Here is a 15000-nt window from a genome sequence, read left to right as displayed (position 1 = left end):
CTCCACCTCACCTCCAGGCTCTGGCTGAGGGCCACCCGGCGCCCCGCCCAGCTGGAACTACCAGGGGATATAGCTGGAGGCCAGCCACAAGGCATTCTCTGACCCACCCAAAGTGGGAACTGGGCTTATTTAAATATAGGGAATGGGACTCCTTCCTTCGAGCGTGCTCTCAATTGCCCTGCTTGTGCCGTTCCTTGTCCAGTGGACTTTAAGGAGAATTTGAACGAGGCAGCCCATGGGACTGGCCGAGCATCGGGGAGTTTGGGAAGCGAGTGAGTGGGAGACACAGCACCTGGGCCCCAGCCTTGACTCTGCCAGAGAAGCTCCCAGGATCACTGAGAAGCAAGTGATCAAGGTCTAGAGAGCCGCCACCCACCATCGCACCCACCCCTCTCACACACACATCTGTGCCCCCTTCTGTTCTTTATCACCCCACGTGGAAAATCTTGGGAGCACGTCCCCTTCCTTCAGGACACCTGGAGAGCAAAGCGGAGAGTGTGGGACAGAGAAGTCGCTGGAACTTGGGACCCACAGTGGCAGATGCAGAGGCACAGAAGCAGCAGGGGGCAGGTCTGGGGTGTGTGCTCCCCCAACTGCCTCCAATTGTACTTGCAGAGCAAGACTCCCCAGGGAATGTGAGAGAAGGAGCAGCCTCCCAGGGCCCTCTCTGATCAGTAAATGAACTCCCTCTGTTCTCAACCCCCAGGCCACATGGAAAGGAACGCGCATGCACACATTCTCCCACATTCACACGCACAGGCGGGTTCAGAGGCAGGAAAACATTAAGCACCGGGTGACTCTGGGAAATGTAGTCCAGGCCAGGGCATTCCTGGATAGACTTACTGACCACTCCTAGGGCTTCACTTGTGGGGTGGGTGGAGACAGGCTGGGAACCAGAGGGTGTTTGCTTTTGTTTACTGTCCCTCCTTCCCTTCCTTCCCACCCCAAATCTTGAGGGTCAGTTGCTGTTCTTCCTTTCTTGAACAAAATCTTAAGAAGTGACAGCCACTGCTGCTGAGTCCCAAATCACGGTTCCCTTACACACACTGTTTCCTCAGAAAAATCCCCTGCTGCTTTATTCCTGGATAAGCATATACTCAAGTAACGAATGACAAGGATTTCAATGTGACTCTCAGTACAGGTGTACATGGCATAGTTTAACATCTAGAGTTGAGAATACAATTTTTATTTGTGTCTTGTTGATGTTTATTTTTCTTTTCAAATTATTTTACACCACCATCTAATTCACCAAGTACAAAAAAAAAAAAAAAAAAAAAAAAAAAAAAAAAAACAGGAGAACTGGATACTGGACTAACATTGCCAAGTATCCCCTAGGGGGCATAGATTAATAGAGTAAATGCCTTACTTTGTAACATTTATACCTTAGATTAATTCTGGGAGACAGTATTATCAATTTACAAAGAGAAAGCTGAGGTGGAAAGAGTTTAGAATTGAATTTGCTCATGGAAATATGGTCAAAAAGTCTAGGTTAAAGGCCAACCAAAGTGAAATATAGGCATTTGGATCTGGCTGAAGAACCCATTTGAGTATTTTAGGCATGGAAAGCTGACACTCTGGGGAAAAAAAAAAACAACCTTAAATGAAAGATCTCTTCGAGTGAGATCCCAGTGGAAAGAACAGGTCATCAAAGAAGTAGCTACACTGCTCTGAAGGGAGGAGAGAACTTTCCGCTTAACTATGACCTTGTCTAAGATCAAGTTGGTGAACTCAAAAGGCTTTCATTAGCCTTGGCAACTCATGACAAGATCCTAGAGAAATTACTGACGCCATAGACAAGAGTGTCAGAGTGGTAAAGTCAATAACAGGAGTCACTGTGCACTTACTCCTCATGTAGGATCTCTGTCCTTAATGTGTTGTCCAATGTGAATTAACACTATAACAAGTACTCAAACAGTATTTTTCACTTTGTGTTTCAGTGTGGGTGCAAACTGTTGAAATCTTTACTTCATATATACTAAATTGATCTTCTGTATATAAAGATAATTGACAATGAATCTTGATGTGAATGGAAGGGGAGAGGGAGCAGGAGAGGGAGGGTTGCAGGTGGGAGGGAAGTTATGGGGGGGAAAGCCATTGTAATCCATAAACTGTACTTTGGAAATTTATATTTATTAAATAAAAGTTAAAAGAAAAAAATCTTTCGGGACCAGCACTCTGGCATAGTGAGCTAATCCTCTGCCTTCAGCATGGACATTCTATATGAGTGCTGGTTCAAGTCCCTGCTGCTCCAGTTCCAATCCAGCTTTCTGCTCTAGCCTGGGAAAGCAGTAGAAGATGGCCCAAATGCCTGGGACCCTGCATCCACGTTGGAGTCCCAGAACTTCCTAGCTCTGGCTTTGGATCAGCTTAACTATGGCCATTGCAGCCATTGCGGGAGTGAACCAGTGCATGGAAGACTTCTTTCTCTGTGCCTCTCATGTAACTCCACCTTTCAAATAAAAAAATAAATTTTTAAAAAAGGAAATACTTCTTTTATCTTGGGGCTCAGTTTCTAAAACCCCAGATTTCTCATATTTAAAATGAAAAATGAAGGGAGAGGAAAGAGTATCTCCAATGTTAATCTTCACTGTAGAGAAACACATAGGATTATAACTTATCTAAAAAAAAAAGGAGATTCAAAGTTGCCATTGCTGTATGGTTATTTTTCTCATATTTAATATCAAGATAGCATATAAATATTATGCATTCTTAGGTATATGTGTGGTGTTTGATTTTTAAGATTTTAAGTAGAAATCTAAATGGAAGCAGGATGACATGGAGTTCTGTTTGTGATTAGTTCTGTCAATTATAATTCATAGGATTAGAATTGCTGGATTAGGAATGCTTAAATGTATCCATTCATTTCACACTAATGTTTACTATATCAGGCAATATTATTTGTGTAGACTGCTTTTTCTTGCCAGATTGAAAATTCAGGAGGGCAAGAAACATGTTTTGCTTTGACATTGAAACTCAGCATCTTGGTAGAGTCATTATTTTAGTTGAATGAATAAATGAGGATATAAAAATTAAACAAATACAATTTCTGATCCCCAAGAACTACCTAGTTGAAGAGATAATGAAATAGATATCTATTTGATAACCTGTACAATTAGATGGCACACCATTAACCCTGAGGTCAAACAGAGCTCTCAGGCCACACCAATCTCAAGCCTCTAAGGCTCCATCAAAAACAGTCCACTTAATCTAGAGTCATAGTATAACAAGAAAAAGAACCACAGTGAAGAAACCAAAGAATATCACCAATATGCCCAACAACAAACACAAAAACCGAGGCAATAAGAACAAGGAAGACACTAGGATGCCCCCAAAGGAAAAAGACACCCCAATTCAAGATTAGCAGCGATGATGAGATAGAAGAAATACAGAAAGAAACTGGGATCTCAAAAAATTGTTAAGAACATTATGAAGTTCTCAAAAACAAATTCTTGAACTATAGAAATCCTTAATGGACAAGATAGAAAATCTCTCTCGTGAAAATGAAATATTAAAGGAGGATCAAAATGAAATGAAACAACTAGTAGAACATGAAACTATGATAGTGATGAGAAATCATAATGAAAGAATGAAGAATTCAATAGATCAAATGACAAACACGTTAGAGAGCCTTAAAAACAAAATGGGTGAAGCAGAAGAGAGAATATTGGACTTGGAAGACAGAGAACAGGAAAGGATACAGTCAAACCAAAGAAAAGAAGAGGAAATTAGAAATCTAAAAAATATTGTGGGAATCTTCAGGATACTATTAAAAAACCTAACATTTGGGTTCTAGGAGTTCCTGAAGGCATGGAGAAGGAGAAAGAATTAGAATGCCTTTTCAGTGAGATATTAGCAGAAAGTTTCCCCAGGTTTGGAGAAGGACAGAGACATCCTAATACAGGAAGCCACATAGAACCCCTAGTAAACATGACCAAAAGAGATACTCACCACGACACGTTGTAATTAAACTCACCACAGTGAAACAGAAAGAAAAGATCCTAAAATGTGCAAGAGAGAAACGTCAGATTACTCAGAGGATCTCCAATTAGACTCACAGCTGAATTCTCATCAGAAACCCTACAAGCTAGAAGGGAATGGCGAGACATAGCCCAGGTACTAAGAGAGAAAAACTGCCAGCCCAGAATATTATATCCTGCTAAGCTCTCATTTGTGAATGAAGGTGAAATAAAGACCTTTCATGGCAAACAGAAATTGACAGACTTTGTCGCCACTCATCCAGCCCTGCAAAAGATGCTTAAAGATGGGTTGCACACAGAAACACGGTCATCAATATGAAAGAAGGTAAAGGAAGGAAACCTCACAGCAAAAGATCACAGGGAATTCAAAGCAATATATTAGAACTTATCTTTGGCAAATGGCAAGAGACAAATTTACCACTTATCATTAGTCACATTGAAAGTTAATGGCCTGAACTGTCCAGTTAAAAGACACCAATTGGCTGATTGGGTTAAGGAAAAAAACCATCTATTTGCTTGCTTACAAGAAACACATCTTTCCAACAAAGATGCATGCAGACTGAAAGTGAAAGGCTGGAAAAAGATATACCATGCCAACAGAAATGAAAAAAAATTAGGTGTAGCCATCTTAATGTCGGACAACATAAACTCTAACACAAAAACAGTTAAGAGAGACAAGGGGGAACTGCTATGATTCAGGGATCAATTCAACAGGAAGATATAACAATTATCAATGTATATGCACCTAATTACAGGGCACCGGTTTATTTAAAAGATTTGTTAAGAGACTTAAAGGGAGACTTAGACCCCAGTACAATAGTACGAGCGGACTTCCAATACTCCACTCTCAGAAATAGACAGATCAACAGGACAGAAGATCAACAAGGAGACAGTAGATTTAAGTGACACTATTGCCCAAATGGATCTAACAGATATCTACAGAACTTTTTATCCTACATATAAAGGCATTTACATTCTTCTCAGCAGTACATGGAACCTTCTCTAGGATTGACCACATACTAGGCCATAAAGCAAGTCTCAGCAAATTCAAAAAGAATTAGAATCATACCATGCAGCTTAGACCATAAAGGAATGAAGTTGGAAATTAGCAACTCAGGAATACCCGACCATACGCAAAACACATGGAGACTGAACAACATGCTCCTGAATGAACAATGGGTCATAAAAGAAATTAAAAGAGAAATCAAAAATTTTCTAGAAGTAAATGAGCATAACAGCACAACATACCAAAACATGGGACGCAGCGAAAGCAGTGTTAAGAGGAAAGTTTATATCAATAGGTGCCTACCTCAAGAAATTGGAAAGGCACCAAATAGATGAGCTTTCAGTTCACCTCAAGGATCTAGAAAACCTGCAGCAAACCAGACCCAAATCTAGTAGGAGAAGAGAAGTAGTTAAAATCAGAGAAGAAATCAACAGGATTGAATCAAAAAAAAAATTACAAAAATCAGCCAAATGAGGAGCTGGTTTTTTGAAAAAAAAAAAAAATAAACAAAATTGACACCCCATTGGCACAACTAACTAAAAACAGAAAAAGACCCAAATCAATAAAATCAGAGATGAAAAAAGGAAACGTAACAACAGACACCATAGAAATAAAAAGAATCATCAGAAATTACTACAAGGACTTGTATGCCAGCAAACATAGAAACCTATCAGAAATGGATAGATTCCTGGACACATGCAACCTACCTAAGTTGAATCAGGAAGACATAGAAAATCTATGATTCAAAGGAAGTAATTCTGCACAGCTGAACAGGAGTGGAGGTAGTTAGCAAACAAATGATATACCCACAGGAGCCAGAGATGGGGAGCTCTTTCCCAAGGACCACACAGGGAATCTGTCCCTGCCTCAGTGTGGGCTCAAATTCTCCTTCAGTCTCCCACTGGGTTGCCAAGGTTACAGAATTGTAGCGTCTCTGGAGAGTACTCATGTGAATTCTGTGAGTTCTCTCCCCCGCGCCGTCTTTTTTCACAGTCTCAGTTCAGTAGCACCCATTCACTAGGTTCTAATCTCTTGTTAATTCACCACCCCCGCCCCAGAGTCCAGGATTTTCTGCTAGGCTCAAGGCTGGTGCAGACCTGAGGTCACCCTGCTTATGACGTATCTCCAAGATGGTGCCTGCTCTTTGTCTTGCTCGCCTTTGAGAGAGGTGAGCCTGAGAGAAGAACTCGTGTCTGTATGGGAGTCACTTTTCTCTCTCTCTCTCTCTCTCTCTCCCTCTAGTTAGCCTGGTGAACTTTTCCCCCCAGAGGTCATTCCCTCCCTAGTCTCCTCTTTCTGCTTGCCTGCTGGTGTCTCCAGGCTATTGAGGTCCAGCTCACCTCGCGTTCCAGCACTGGTGTGTTGAGTCTGCTGCTGGTGTCCTGAACTTTGGGCTCCCACACTCTCCATGCAGGTCCACTTTGAATCACTAGTTCCAGAAGAGTTTCTTTTGCTGTTTCTTCCCCTACTCTTCCTTGAACCTGCTTAGTATCTCCACTTTTATTAAACTGTCTCTCCCCAGACTATCAATTGACTGCTTCCTTCCTATTCCGCCATCTTGCCACTCTCTCCAAGAGTTGCAATGTTAAGTTCTTTGTCAAGCTGAAGCTAGGATGAATGACTGTTTCCTGGTCTTCCACATGGGTGGCAGGGCCCAAGGACTTGGGCCATGTTCTGAAAGCCTTCCCAGGTGCATTCACATTGTGCTTGATCAAAAGCAGAGAAGCTGGGACTTGAAGCAGCACCACAGCACTCTGATGTGGAATGCTGGTGTGGCAGGCAGTGGTGAAACTTCCTGCACCACAGCATTCATATATGCTGTGCTATATGCAATTTTTATTCCTTTTGGAATGTGTGAACTTTTGTTAAAAATTATTCTAATATTATGCCAGTATCCTATTTCCTATCCAAATTTTCATCCAGTACCTTTGATATTCATTATTTTTAATCATCATTGCTGTATGAAATGCTGGTGTTTTAATTCCCAATATTGTTTCTTCATTTATATTTTGAACTAGCATCAAAGCTAAGGGCTCACTCTTCTGTCCTCATTAGTGTGTCATTATGTTTTATATCATTTATGAGTTCACAGATTCTTATCTTGTTAAAGGTATTATAGTCTGAAATTATGTGTTCTGATGCTCCAAGTTATTCCAGATCCTAGTGGAATCCTCTTCAACACACCAAATTAGGGCCCCAATATCTACAGTTGGTGTAAGTGCCATCCTAGGAGAAAAGATTCACTAGTTCTTATCTCCCTTCCCTAGAATTACATTTCCCTTAAAAGGTGCCATTTCTTTCATCAAATCTTGTTACTATTAATGAAGATTTACCATTCAGCTATACTCCTCTATGTTTTTCTCTGAAGATGTTCTTTGAGTACTAAGGCCACTTTACAAACCAAAAATCTCATCAAGTCACACTCCTCTTTCCAACTGTGTGGATGGTTTCCCATGACCTTTGAACAGGGACCATAGGACTCACTATGGTCTTCAGTTAGACAATGCTATTTATGGGTTGTACCCTATTAGGTCTTGTCTACCAGCTGTCTGCTCGCTATTATCTTCTTACATGCTAGGACTCGGAAGGCTCTCAGTTGTATCACAGACTTTACAAATTTCCTCTCAACCCATCAAAATTCACTAAAAGTTCCAAATGTGAGGCTAAACTGTTTTTTTATAAAAAAAATTATTATTTTATTTGAGAGGTAGAGTTACAGACAAGGGAGAGACAGAGAAAAATCTTCTGTCCACTGGTTTACTTCCCAGTAGACACAACAGACTGAGTTGGGTTGATCTGAAGCCAGGGGCCAGAAGCCTGGAGCTTCACTCTTCTCTCCCATATGGGTGCAGGGAGCCCAAGCATTTGGGCCATCTTTGACTGCTTTTCCAGGCCAAAGCAGAGAGCTGGATTGGAAGAAGAACAGCTGGAACTCCAAACTGGCACCACAGGCAGAGGCTAAGCCCACTATGCCACAGTGCTGGACCCTAAGTTCTTTTAAAATAGGTTACACAGTATTTGTTTGAAAGGCAGACACAGAAAGAAGGTTGCAGTGGAGACAGAGATATTCCACCTGCTAGTTCATTCCCCAGATAGATGCAGTAACAGGGAGATGGATCATAATGGAGCAGCTGGGACTCAAACCAGTGCTCACTGAGATGCTGGCATTACAGGCAGTGGCTCCATGTGTCAGCTACTTCATTTCTTCTTTCAAAGGAGTTCTCATCCATAAGTGATTCAGAAAGATGTACCAAAGGACTTTTGAGGTGGTTATGATAAATTATCTCTTTTAAACTTTACATTCCACAGAACACACAGTATAACTAAATTATTTACCAACACCAACCTCGTTCCTTGATACTTGCCTAACTCAGATGAGATGTGTAATGAATGCTAATCTCTGGGTTAAAAGTGATGATCATGTCCCTAAAGAAGATTGCAGTACAGCTCAGCTGAACACGCAAAGGATAAAATGATTCTATGAGTTAGTCAATAGCAACACAAAAAGTGCAATTGGTGATTCTGTTAAATACATGATATTAAAACAATGCACTCAGAAATTTCATCATGACAGTCCCCATTTTGGACTACACCTTCAGCACTCTAAGTTTCTATAGCACAGCAAAAGTGTGGGCAATGAAAGTTTCTTTCTGGGAGAGATAAAGAGGAATATTTTAGCATCAGTGACTCACACATTAGCAAGACAGATTTTTCTGCAAATAGTGAAATCCATAATCTGCAGCTTTGTTCAAAACTTCATTTTCTGTAACTGTGAAAAGTGCAATTAAAGGAACGATATTTGGGACAGAATTCTTAAAAGGCATACGTGAAGAAGGTTACTGAGTGGTACATAACCCAGCAAACCTGCAGCAGCAAGGTTTTATATAGAAAACAGATCACCCAAAAACAGCTCACTCACACCACCAGAGTGCCCAGTCTTAGCTTCCTTCTCTTCACCTTCATCTTCATTATCAGTAATTTTATTCATGTCTTAGAATTTAGTTCAAATTGAAGGTATAACCAGAAATGTCACTTATTTGATCGTCTAGGTAATACTAGTGAGCACAAATACAGTGTCTTCAATGGCAAACACCCCACTTTCAGTATTATGCCAAACTTATTAAAAAAGAACATGATACTGGCATTTTTACAATGATAGGATAATAAAAATCATTAAGGCAATTTATCAGGTTTATAATGCACATCAAGAGAAAGTGTGTCAATGTGGAGAACAGTGTGTAAATTGTTGAGTATAGTCAGGCAGAAGTGAGAAAATTAAGACAAACCATGCTGGGTAAAAATACATAGGAACAAGATTTCAGCAGGCAATGTTAAGCAGAGAAGCACCACATAGAAGTATGGAATCATTGTTTATTCAATGGATGCCCTATTCTGGGTTAGCAGCTGGAAGGTAGAAATACACTTGGAGATGCAGAGGGTCCCTTATCCTCTTCATGGGTTTTACCCAATCAAGACAGTTTTCTCAGTCATTCTCACATGGAAGCAGAGTCTTTATGCCATGATCTCAGTTGTGGGCTCTTTCAATTATGCTTTCTCCACTGCTAGACTTAAGTATCCTGTAAGTGGAACAGATTTTCTTTTACAGAAGAGCAGCTGGGGACAACAGTGGGGAATCAGGTGTCAATGATTATAAGAATTTAATCAACCCTACCAGAGGCACTATAGTGGTGAATAGTCACATTCAACTGATTCATGACCCATTATTATATCCCAATGAGGACTCCAGTAACAGACACTCTACATAGTTAATTAAACCAAAGGTGCTCTCCAGTTAGCACACCTTCTCTATTGAGAGAGGTGCTTGAGGGGGCTTAATCTGGGAGAGCTTCCTTGTCAGATGCTTTGACCCTCAAAAGGAGAGTTCTTGCACACAGGAATCATTAAGCCTCTCTCCCTGGTCCATGTCCTTGGATGCAATGTGCAAGAATCATGACACAGAAAAATTAACAGAAAGAAAAAAAGAAAAGACAGACAGACAGACAGAAAGAGAGAGAGAAAGAGAGAAAGAGAGAGAGAAAGAGAGAAAGAAGGAAGGAAGAAAAAGAAAAGAAAAGAAAGAAAGAAAGAAAAGAAAAGAAAAAGAAAAGAAAAGAAAAGAAAAGAAAAGAAAAGAAATAGCATTGTGGTGCAACTCATGGGTTTACCGTAAATTTAGGTAAAGTGGGGGCTGGTGCTGTGCCATAATCATTAAGCCTCTGCCTGTGGCACTGGTATCTCAGCCACAGGTGCTGATTCATGTCTCAGCTGCTCCACTTCCAATCCAGCTCTGTGCTAATGACCTAGGAAAGCAGTGGAAGATAGCCCAAGTGTTTGGACCCCTACCTGTACCCATGTGTGAAGGGGAAGCTCATGGCTCACAGCTGAGGTTGGTCCAGCTCTGGCCATTGTGTCCATTTGTGGAGTGAACTAGCAAGTGGAAGACGCTCTCTCAGTCTTTCCCCTTGTCTATCTGTGACTGCTTGTCAAATAAATAAGTAAATATTTTTAAAAATTAGACAAAGTGACATTTATCTGTGTAATTTCTGTTCTATAAGTAAATCAGAAATTAGAGACTAATCACTAGTAGTTTTCAAATTTCCTATAAATCAAAAATTTACCTCTTGCAGTATCACACAGTAAAAATTTACTTTTCCAAAGAGGAACAAGTTTAACCAAGAGCCTTCAAAGAACTTTCTAATGATGATCAAATTAACTGTTGCCAGAAAAAAATTGTAAATTTTAGGAAGGCTGATTAAGAAAAATCAGATATGTCTTCTTCTATCCACATGACTTTGTGAGATTAAGAGAGTGCTTTGTTTCAAACTTTTTCTTATTGATGAATATTGTCACTTGAAATTTTTTTCTTTAAAACTAAATACCTAATTACCAGTAATCAATCATCCAAATAAGTACAGGATAATATACATTAATTATTTTTATTCAGCACATCATAGTGACAAATGTGCAGTGATAGCACATTTATAGTCTTTTCTGGACTCTAATTAAAATATTTATTTAGTTTTTTTTCTTGAATCTATTTTGCTTTCTTGGTTTCTTTTTTTAAAAGGATTTATTTATTTGTTTATCTGAAAGTCAGACTTACAGAGGAGGGAGAGAGGGTGTGAGAAAAGGGAAAGAGAGAGAGAAAGAGAGATAGAGGAAGAGAGAGATCGTCCACCTGCTGGTACACTCCCCAAATAACTACCATTGCTGGGGCTGGGCCAGGCGAAAGCCAGGAGCATGGAACTCCAACTGGTTCTTCCATAAAAGTGGGAAGTGTCCAAGTACTTCAGCAATGTTCTGCTGCTTTCCTACACACATTAGTAGTGAACTGGATCAGAACTGGCACTTGAACCTGAGTTCATCTGGGATGCCAGCATTGTGAGCAGCTGCTTAATCTGCACCAAATGCTGGCCGCTGTTCTTGATTCTTAAAGGAAGGACACAGTAATGTCTAGCTGAAGAGAGATATGTACCAGACTTGAGTTTTACTATGGACAGATGACAGACACTGTAGATTTAGCTGAGTTTATGCCCAAGGGGGTAGGATTCATTTTAAGTTTCTTTTAAAGATATGTTTTATTTACTTGAAAGACAGAGTTACAAGGAGAGCTAAGAGCCAGAGTGAGAGCGAGAGCGAGAGAGAGAGAGAGATGTCTTCCATTCCACTGGTTCTCTCCCCAGTGACTGCAATGCCCAGAGCTGAATTTGATCCAAGCCAGGAGCTTCTTCCAGGTGTCCCATGTAGGTTAGGGGCCCAAGGACCTGGGCCATCTTCCACTTGCTTTCCCAGGCCATAGCAGAGAGCTGGATCAGAAAAGGAGCAGGCAAGACTTGAACTGGTGCCCATAAAAGATGCTGGTGCTGCAGGCTAGGGCTTTAACCCACTGCACCATAGCACTGCCCCCATTTGGGTCTTCTAACAAATCCTGGTGTTAGCTTGACTTGTAAATAGAGACAATTAATAAATTGGTAAATAATAGAGATATCTTTTGTTTATTTATTTATTTATTTTTTTAACATGAATATGGCTAATTATAGAGACTAGTCCCTGTTTTTCTTTATTAACAACGTGACCTGATTACAATTTTTAAAGTCTAGACTAGTTTTTCCATACGTTTTACATACTTTATTTTGACATTAGTATCTTTTAAAAACAAAGAGGACGCAAACATTTGCACTGGGCAGTGCCGTTTTTCTTTAAGGCGGAGTTTCACTTCCTTCCTTAGGCTTTTTGTCATCGGCAAATAAGTTCTCATTGCAGTGCTGCCCGGCCGCTGTGAAGGGAGCCGGGGCCATCTTCAAAGCGAGTACTCCCCTGGAGCTGACTCACTGATCGGCTGCATCATTTCTTCTAGGACATTTGTAACAGATACAACATACACAGGATTTCAGTTTGGGGGTTTTTTTTTTTTTTTTCCTTTTTTTCTTTTTTAAATAAGTGTGTTTTCTGCTTCTCATTCATATTTTTCTTTTCTTTGAATATATTGCACAATATTTTATTAATTAAAAAAGGTTTTATGTCTCAGGCAAAAAGTTCTTCTCCCTTCCTTCAGGAGGTGCTAATTGCATTGTTTTCTAGAAGAGGTAAGTGGTTGTCTGTGTGGCCATCCTCAAAAGGGACAGAAGTGACGAACCCAGAGGATCCAAGTCGGAAACGACAGCAAATTATTTCAACTATAAATTTCCCAATTCCATGTAACATTCCTGTTGTTGAAAAGATCCCTCAAAAAATTCCACAAAGCCCGCACAAAAAACTGCCAGAACGGCATGTGCTCCTCAGTCACTGTCACCATCAGAGAGCTGAGGTCGTACTTCATGAATATCCCGAGACGCCGTGGCTGCCCGCAGCGTAGTTGATGATGCGTTCCCTTTCTGTCACAGAAAACTGATGGGTATCTGCTGAAATCTTGTAAGTATGTAGCTTTGTTGGCACAATTGTAATAAAATACTGGAACATCTGGTTGTGATCTATAGCAATTTTTTCAGTTCCATCTAAAGGATTGATGATTCCAGGAACAAGTTCTCCAAAAGCACAAATGATCTATTCTGTGAGAGAAATTGTAAGAGTCATGGTTGACGAGAGCTGCCAAGTGTGCATGGCCCCTCGGGGATGTGGAATTGCCTTGCCCACGGTTATGTGGAAGTTCCCTGCTACTTTGTTGACATAGAGGTGCCCGTGAATCCTGCACGCATCTGGAGACTGCAGCGAGTCATCCTCCCTTGAAGGTGGAAGTGCTGTTGAAGGGCTTTTTAAAAGCACTTTTAAATATGACATCTTGAAGTGAATGCTCTTCTTGCAGCCTACTCTGAATCAGCTGCAGCATCCTCTGCCACTCTCCTTTGATGTGGTGAAAGATCAAATATTGCTGGTTCATAAGCTAGACCATCTGCAGATGCAACCATTGTTTCTGCTAAATCTGAAGCACATCTGCTCCAACATACTGACACTTCATGGCCACAGTAATATCTATATTAATTCTCAGATTTGCTAGAAAAGTCCTTGTCTACTTCATATTCATACTTCATCCATGTATCTTGATACACTGAGAATTCCATTATTGTTAATAAAGCCATAGTGGTAAACGCTATCAGAGAAACTGCACCCCCGCTGGCCGAAGTCTCTACATAGCTACCTTCAGGAACCTTGGGAAAGAGGCGTCCAACTCTTTGACCAAACTATAAGGTTTTCCGGTCAGTCGCCTCATCTTCAGGAACGCCTTCTTCTTCTTTCATATAGTCATGCTTGTGTTACGGTCCCAGCCGACCGCCATGTTTCTCTTTTGTTTATTTAGAAGGAGACTTTTAAAAGTAATTTTATAAAGAATATAAGGAGGGACTAGCATTTAAGCCACCATTTGTGAGAATGAGGAAATCCTATATGGGTGCCAGTTCAAGTTCTGGCTGCTACACTTCTGCTACAGCTCCTTGATGATGGCCTGAGGGAAACATCAGAGAATTGGTCAAGTGCTTGGGCTCCTTCATCCATGTGGCAGGCATGGAAGAAGTTCCTGGCTTTGGCCTAACCCAACCCCTGTCTTTGTAGCCATTTGGGGAATGAACCAGATGATGGAAGATCTGTCTTTTCTCTCTTCTACTCCATAACTTTGACTTTCAAATAAACAAATAAGTCTTTATAAAAAAGAATATAAATGAAAATAAACTCTTTAGAAATGAGTGATTTTAGGAGCTCGTCAATGTGGCTGAGGAGGGTTATGTCCTATCTGCAAGGCTGGCATCTCATATGGGTACCTATTCAGGTCCACGATGCTCCCACTTCCTATCCAGCTCCCAGCTAATGGCCTGGGGAAAGCAGCTGAAATGACCCACATGACTGGGTCCCTGCCATCTACATGGAAGACCAGGAGGAAGCTTCTTTCTCCTGGCTTTGGATTTACCCAGCTGCCTGGCCATTGCAGCCATCTGGGGAGTGAAGCAGCAGATGGAAAGTCTCTGACTCTGTTTCTCCATCCTTACAAATCTGCCTTTCAAATGAGTGCAATATATCTTTAAAAAGAAAAAATAGGTGATTTTATCCAATGTTAAAATGAATTCTTTAATGTTTCTTCAAAGGTCCTTTATTCTTCTGTATTGTAGGAAATAGCTGAAATGTTTAAACCCATTTTGATAGAGATTTTTAAAATTTATTTGAAAGAATTATAGAGATAGCTATAGAGATAGAGATAAAGAGAAATATAGAGAAAGAGAGGAGAGAGAGAGATAGAGAGAGAAAGAGAGAGATGTTGGTTCCATTTGTTGGTTCACATCCCAAATGTCCACAATGGCCAGGGCTGGGCTGATCCAAATCCAGAAGCCAGGAGCTCCTTCTGGACTGCCCACATAGGTGTAGGGCCCCAAATACTTGGACCATCTGGGACTTGAACTAGTGGCCATATGGGATGCCAGCACCATAGTCACTGGCTTTACCCACTATTTTCACAGTGCTGGGCCTCAATTTTATTTTAAAAATAATAAAAAAAAATAAGTTGCATATTTTACTTACAATCAAATAGATTAA

At 40.6% G+C, this 15000-nt stretch overlaps 1 pseudogene; it reads right to left on the bottom strand.

Moving 5' to 3' along the window:
• Nucleotides 1–12534: 12534 nt before the first annotated feature.
• LOC149120262 (endoplasmic reticulum-Golgi intermediate compartment protein 2 pseudogene) lies at nucleotides 12535–13757 on the bottom strand (annotated as a pseudogene).
• Between the last annotated feature and the right edge of the window lie 1243 nt (nucleotides 13758–15000).

Source organism: Oryctolagus cuniculus, chromosome 19 (genome assembly GCF_051225735.1).
Source record: "Oryctolagus cuniculus isolate XC-2025 breed Fujian yellow rabbit chromosome 19, ASM5122573v1, whole genome shotgun sequence".
Taxonomy (NCBI): domain Eukaryota; kingdom Metazoa; phylum Chordata; class Mammalia; order Lagomorpha; family Leporidae; genus Oryctolagus; species Oryctolagus cuniculus.
This window is presented reverse-complemented; position numbering and strand designations above follow the sequence as displayed.